At 43.0% G+C, this 7456-nt stretch overlaps 1 protein-coding gene across 4 annotated transcripts in view; it reads right to left on the reverse strand.

The window, feature by feature from the left end:
* Positions 1–5398, reverse strand: part of LOC124787683 (transmembrane GTPase Marf) — a 166842-nt gene extending 161444 nt beyond the window's left edge. For 2 of the 4 annotated variants that reach the window (XM_047254501.1, XM_047254506.1), the window contains exon 1: positions 5285–5398. The gene's annotated coding sequence lies outside the window, so the exon portion shown is untranslated. The remainder of the gene's footprint in view (positions 1–5284) is intronic. The other 2 variants (XM_047254502.1, XM_047254505.1) reach the window with 2 other exon arrangements.
* Positions 5399–7456: the final 2058 nt, after the last annotated feature.

Here is a 7456-nt window from a genome sequence, read left to right on the forward strand (position 1 = left end):
ACTTGGGGTCATATTTCTCAGCATTAAAGTTAGACTTTGCCCACTTAGAGACTGCCAACGGCGGACCACCAGCAAGACATGACATACTACACTTCATTGCTTGTCATCCACCCTCATGTCACCTACTATGACCAAAGGCGCTCCCCACGTGTGCCACCCAGCTGCAGCCAAGGCCACCTGGCAGGATGGCCAGTACCGGGAGTCCCGATGCCCCAGGGAGATGGGCATCTACTCCTTGGCATATGTGGGGAGTTCACGGCGCAGGTATCAGCAGAGCGGTCCCTATGTTGTCAAGGGGCTGCAACCAACAGGGTACATGGTGGCCCCACCACAACAGACTGGCTACCATGCTGGATATGATGTGCAAAGAAGTCCATGGTCATTGTCGGCACAGAAAGTGACACTGCATGGTGGAAAATGCACCCGGGAAGGTGCCCTTGCCCAAGAGATGGAGAATGGGTGGGACAGCAATGCGACGATGAGACAGTGGGCTAAAGATCTCAATGCACAATGGACACAATGCACAATGGACACAATGCACCATTTAAGGCGCCAATCCCCAATTAGCTCACTCTATGGAAAAATCTTAAAGTATGGAGGTCAAACCCTATAGGGGACCATCACAAAGGCTGAAATGTGAGAGACTCCTTTTAGTCGCCTCTTATGACAGGCAGGAATACCCTAGACCTATTCACACCCCCCCCCCCCCCCCCCCCCCCCCCCCCCCCCCCCCCCCACACACACACACACACAAATAACAACTGCATCTGGTGTTTACGATTTCTGCGGAGCTATGTTGACAAATGTTTTTTTTCACTTCTTAGAGAAAGTCAATGTGGATTTCCCTATGCAAGAACCTCGTGAAGAGATTTTTGACAGCTGCACAATACCTGGTATGAAGAATTTTCACCCATTACAAACCAATTTCTTGTGATTCTTTAGAGATTAGAAAAGTAAATTCTTCCGAAAAAGCCTTCCTTGATTTTTTCATTCAATGAAAATGCCTCACAATGGAGATGCATTCGTACTCAGCAAAATTCTTTTGTTGCAGCTCTATATGATGACTGGTGGTCCTTTGCCTTCATCAGAAATGTATGTGGTGAAGGAGGGAGACAAATTACTTTTTCTCCACGTGCCTGGAGCAGCAGTGTCATTCTTTTGGCCTCAGAAAGAAGACTCTTGTTTTGTGCCTTTGCAAAACATTTTATGTGCTGTTGGAATATCAAAATCTACATCATTAGGCAGAATGTATTAGGCTACTTTATGAAAAACATGTGAAGTTAACAGAATATAATTTGTCACAGTGAATTAAAAACAGACATTCTCTTAAGAAGTTTCATTGATAATTTCAGGGATCTTCACTGCTCAACATACATATTTTAAATTAACATTGGTGTAGCTAGATTAATTGTTTTTTAAAGATGCTGATTTGACACCCTAAAAAAGTTAACCCATGTGATGAAAATGTTTCAATTAAATTCATAACTTTTGGCTCTGTACTTTCATGAGGCAGCCTTACTACAGGTTGTCAGCTTACATTATCTGATTTGAATGAACTTCTGATCAATGACATGACATGTTAAATGAATATCCAATATCTATCAGGACTCAAGGTGCTGCTTCTTTTTTTCATTTTTTAAAATATAACAGAGTTTTGATAAAAATAAAACTTATGAGAGCTGTCAAAGTGTTTTTACATATTTAAAAATCACTGTTTGGACCACAACAGCTTAAGTTGATTTTCTATACTTCCGTAAATCAAGTATAGTTATTAATTTTTTTCAAAAAAACATTCATCCTTTCCGTGACATTTGAGTAAATATGGCAGTGATGTGTTGAAAATAAGGTTCTTTCTGTTGTTATTATTATTGCCTGAAGTAATGCAATCCAAATGATCAACATCAGTTTGGCATTTACGTTTGTAAAAAATTTCCACTTTTCCCCCCTCAACTACATGAAGTATTTGGAGAAATTTTGCACTGATTACTGCCATGCAGAAAGTAACAAGTAGAAAAAGTTTTGTGAAAATCTGAAGTAGTGGATGTCAGGTGTGGAAGATCTTACTTAGAATTCTCTCTCTCTCTCTCTCTCTCTCTCTCTCTCTCTTCCCCCCCCCCCCCCCCCAATCACAACATGCAGTATTGTGATTTCAGATTTGTGTGTGTCCGTTCATAGAAAACCCAATAATAATTTTATTTTATTGCAAATTGTACTGTCTTGGGAATTATTTAAGACCAATTATAAGTTCCCACCACCTTGGAGAAACGTGATCTAGGTCTAAGTATTTTTCAATGCATGTGTACTTTTCTGGAAATTGGAAAGTGACACACATTAAATTTTTTGTACTGTTCAAAAAATGGTTCAAATGGCTCTGAGCACTATGGGACTTAACATCTGTGGTCATCAATCCCCTAGAACTTAGAACTACTTAAACTTAACTAACCTAAGGACATCACACACATCCATGCCCGAGGCAAGATTCGAACCTGCGACCGTAGCGGCCACGCGGTTCCAGACTGAAGCGCCTAGAACTGTTCTTTGTACCTTTAATTACTGCTTAAATAAATACATGTCTGTTACGTATGTGCTTCTCTTAACTCACGAAAAAGATTCCAACTCAAAAGAGCAAAAAGATTTTACACAAATTCTTATATTCTATGAATAAGCAAATATGCAAAGTTTCATGAAAATCTGAGATGATGGGTGACATGACCTGTGTGATTTGATGTGGAATGATGCCGGACAAAAGAGTACGGGTATTACATTTTGCTGAAACTAAGCTTGTCGAAGCATTCAGTCATATTTCATCATATGGATGTACATCACAACCATCATCAACACTTATTACTAACAACAACAAACAGAAAATGGGATTATAAGTTGTCTGACAAGTCCTTACCACTGAGTGGTGTGTGCACTAGTCTCTGTGGATATGAAACGGGGGAACTGTTAATGGAGTGTAGTCTGCAGACACCATCTTGTTTAAAACATTGTTGATATTGGCTCACATTATCTGCATAAATACCACTACTTGTAAGTAACTAGCTGCAATGTAATACTTACAAACAAGTCTTAATTGCACACTACACACAATTTATGGTGTTGCACAAAGATACCTGCAGTATGTATACAGCTCACAATACACGACTACCCCGACACCTTTCTTTACCTTTACAGCTCAAATCGGTAGTTCTTATGGGGGTACAAACTATGGAGCTGTCTTGCCATTCTCCTCTGACACCTGATTCTGACCTGAGGACATACAGCTGGTGTCTCTACTTTCCCTTCTTTCAGTTCATTTCTCATATTTGTGCACGCAAATCCCATCCTAGGTGATATCGCTCCACCAACATTGTGAAAGGAATTACTATGTAAGAGATAGACATTGGTCCTGGCAAGCAAGTAGCCTCTGATGATTAACATGGTTAAGATCTTCAGAATCTTTAGTTTTGGCTTCAACATCGAGTGGCTTGAATATAAAAAAAAAAATTTTACAAACAGAGACTGCTGCCAAAATCTTTTGTGTTTATGCGAGTTACACACATTCCAAATTACACTACACAGCCGTATGTTAAACTGACTCAATTTCAGAAAATACTGGAAATGTTTATTACATGGCAACTTTTGATCCACCGTTTAGTAAGAAAGTCTTACCATAATAATTCCTTTAGCTGTGGTATCAAAAGATATGCCAGCGTAGAACATAGTTCAAAGTTTTCACCACAGAAACTTCTTTCATTCGCCATTCTGTATAATTGGCAAAATATATAACAAGAATGCTACATTGTCAGTTTATCTAGCAATGCAGACTGATTACATTACATATTTTGCTTGCTTTTGGTATGAACCAATTTAGCCAAATCATATGCAAAGACTACAAGCCTTTATGTATGGTGTACTTTTGGATCACAACATAACTGGTCAGGGTTTCTAATGTCACATGTTAAATAAATGCAGCACCAATATATCTGATGTTGCCACAGAGGCACATAAAACATGTCCTGGTAGAGATATAGAACAGAACACCACAGTTTTAAAAAGCAAGATGAATGATTTTCCATGATCACTTCTGAAAACAATTATTAGATAATGGGAAAAATCAAAGCATCAGTCACCATAATGGCTGGTACGATACCACACACACAGATAGCTATAGTATTACTTTACTAACTGATCTACAACCCCACAAAAATTTCATTTCAAGAGTTGTTCTACACCACACTACCTCACTAAATTCACAATAAGCTCATTTGACTGAGTATTATGATTCAGCTCTACTGGTGTCAGTCAATTCAAATGATTCTTGTGCTTTTCATCACCACACATGTATCACACTACTATCAGCTTGGTCTGATTTCATTGTTTATTTGTCAACTGATTACTTGATAATGCTATATAATTTTTTGTCATAACGCAATGAAAACAAACAATTAAAAAGAATTGGGTGTGGTCACAGGTCAAAAGCTGTAGTAACTTCTGAGGAGGGGCAAAATTAAACTCCTTCAAGCTACTATGAAGTATTTTGAATTTAACTTATCTAGCCTATGTTAAATATCAGGGAACTCTGATATTTTCTATGACTAAAACTCGCAGTGATGGAACCGCCAGTAACATTTAATTGGATTTTCTTTTGTTTCAACATTTTTCTATCAATTTAAACAAATATCTGCACATATTGTATAATCGTTATCAGGGCTCTTTTTAATTGCATCATCATCATTATGTGTATGACTTCGCTCCATGTGGAAGGATTTGTAAGGGCAATTATTTACTTCCCCTCTGTGAAAATTTACAGTAACACAACGAAGTAAATTTTCACATCAAATGCACCGGTATCTAAGAATAGCACACTGCAATGCAGCTTCTACGTAAAGTGGTGGCTTTCTTAAGTTCCCAATTTTTCTGACATCCTCAGCATTTCACTTGGGGTAATTTGTCATTCATCTACATTTCCTTACATTTTCAAAACAAGGGGCTTTTTATTTTGAAACTTCATTACTACGAACCAGAGTTAAAAACACGGGCAATTTCTTCAGGGAGGAGGCACTCCGGCCAGTGCGGCTTACGGCTTGAAGCCTTCTACACTATTAAATGTTCATGAACGATTGAACAATTATGTCACAGTTTTAAATTTTTATATTCATTTTTTTCGCAGTACGGAACTTCGATACACATTCATGTTCCGGTCTCTCCGGTATGACGAAACACGTATCACAAATTGGTTCATTTAAAGCATTCAACGCTATTAGATAATGATATCAACTAGTTATTACTGATTACGAACCTTTAATTACTATTTACTGCCATACTACGCACATACTACCACACTGCTTCACCGCATATTTTGCAAAAGACTATCGCAACAAACAATGATGCCAATATGCTAAACAAAGCTATGACGCCAACCTCCGCGTACCAACTGTAGCTGCAAAAGTTTGACTGCGAATGTACGAGAAACGAAAATGAGCGTGCTTATTTTAATACCAGGTTTAGGCTTAAAAATTCTACCATAGTTATTTTAAACAGTTAGCAGAATTAAAACTGGAGCAATACATCGCCAACTTTAGTTGCTTGTAAATTAAGGAATAGAACTAATAAAGAACGTTTCAGTCCTCTCTGGTTCTATTTTTTGTCATCACCTGTTTCATTGTCTTTTCATCTCTGCACGCTGCACATCTACTACGGTATACCACAGTCTATCATTAGACAATATTAGTGGCTGGATGTCGGATCGCGTGTCCCACAAATCAGACCCTCCTTCTCATAAGGTTTTCTGAAAAGCCTGTTCTAGTATTAAACTGGCAAATCCTGTATCATTTGTAAAAATTATTCATGGATGAATTAATTACATGTTGTACTACTGCTAACTCATTTCGTTCCCACCGTCTCAACGTAATTTTTGGCATAGCTAAAGGCACGTCCACACGCAACGATCCATCTAGAGGGTTGGATCCCCTCCTTCGAAAGCGTCAGATTGCAAAGCCTGGGCTACTCTCAGGGTGGAATCTCCGTCTTCGAAGATTGTGTGTGTGTGTGTTTGTCTGTCTGTCTGTCTGCCCGCTGCTGTCGCTGTTCGTTCGTTCGTTCGTTCGTCCGTCCGTCTGTCCGTCCGCCTGCTGGCTGTCCATCGCCGTCGTCGTAACCGCTGCCGTCGCCGCCGCCGCCTGCTGTTCGTCCGTCTGTTCGCCGCCGACGCCGCCTGCTGTTCGTCCGTCTGTTCGCCGCTGCCCATCGCCGGCGCCGACGCCGCCTGCTGCCCGTCCGTCTGTCCGTCGCCGTTCGTCTGCAATGAGTACTCCCACCTCCACCGTCATCTACACCTCCCCCTCCCCCTCTCCCACGGTCACTTCCTGGAGTGCCGCCTCTGGCCTCCCTCCTTCCACCTCCCCTTCCCTTCCCCCACTTACCCACCCCCTATCTCCTCCCCTGCCGTATACCCCCACCTCTACACCCTTCCTCCAGCCTCCACACCCTCAACAGCTCCCACTACTACCCCCGCCCTCACGTACGCCTCTGCTGCCGCCCCTCAGGTGGTTGGCTTCCCCTCTCTCACCGACCCCGTCGCTTCGTCTTCTGCATCTCCCGCACGAATCACATCGCACCGAGCCACCATCGCCACCACTGAACCAGCTGCTTCTCCCGGTGCCTCCACTACGCCACAGGGATCTGCCACCCGCCACCTCCCTCTCCTCCCCGTCCCTCTCCCCTCCTCCCAGCCTCCAGTCTCCAAAAAACCCCAAAAGCGCGTCCTTACCGACTCTGCTCCCGCCACTTCCCACAAAAAATCAACACCACCTCCCCCTCCCCCTGCCGTCACCATGGACACCACCCCTCCTCCTGCCACCCCTACCTTGGCCCCCACCCTCCACACCTTTGTCCTGTCAACTCCTGATCCTAAATTCCTCGATGCTCGTACCCTCACCAAGGAAATACGAAAGTACTTACCTGGTGCTCCCATCTCCCAACTCATTCCCCGCAGGGACTCAGTTCTTATCAAGTCCCCGTCCCCATCCTTTCACACAGACCTCCTGCGAAAACTCCCACGAGTTATGTTTGGCCCCCACGCCTCTCTGACACCCTTCCTTTCCGCTTCCACTCCTCGTCAGCCCCAGCCTCCCCGTCGCCCCCCACCTACACCGCTGTGATCACCAAGCTCAGCCCGGTGATCACAGAGGATGAAGTGTTGGTAGAACTGAACTCCCACCCGGACTTGGAAATCCGCTCTGCCCGCCGTATCCACAATGCCTCTGGTCCCACCTACCTCATGCGGGTATTCTCAGAGTCCGCCCCATCCATAGACCATCTCCTCACCCAGGGTGCCCTGATATACCACCGTCGCCACCCTGTTGAATCCTCCAAATCCCCTCCCCAATCCTACCGTTGCCAGTGGTGCCTGATGTACAATGACCACCTGACTCCCAACTGCAAAAACCCCCCCCACCTGTCCCCATTGCAA

This window comes from Schistocerca piceifrons, chromosome 3 (genome assembly GCF_021461385.2).
Source record: "Schistocerca piceifrons isolate TAMUIC-IGC-003096 chromosome 3, iqSchPice1.1, whole genome shotgun sequence".
Classification (NCBI taxonomy): domain Eukaryota; kingdom Metazoa; phylum Arthropoda; class Insecta; order Orthoptera; family Acrididae; genus Schistocerca; species Schistocerca piceifrons.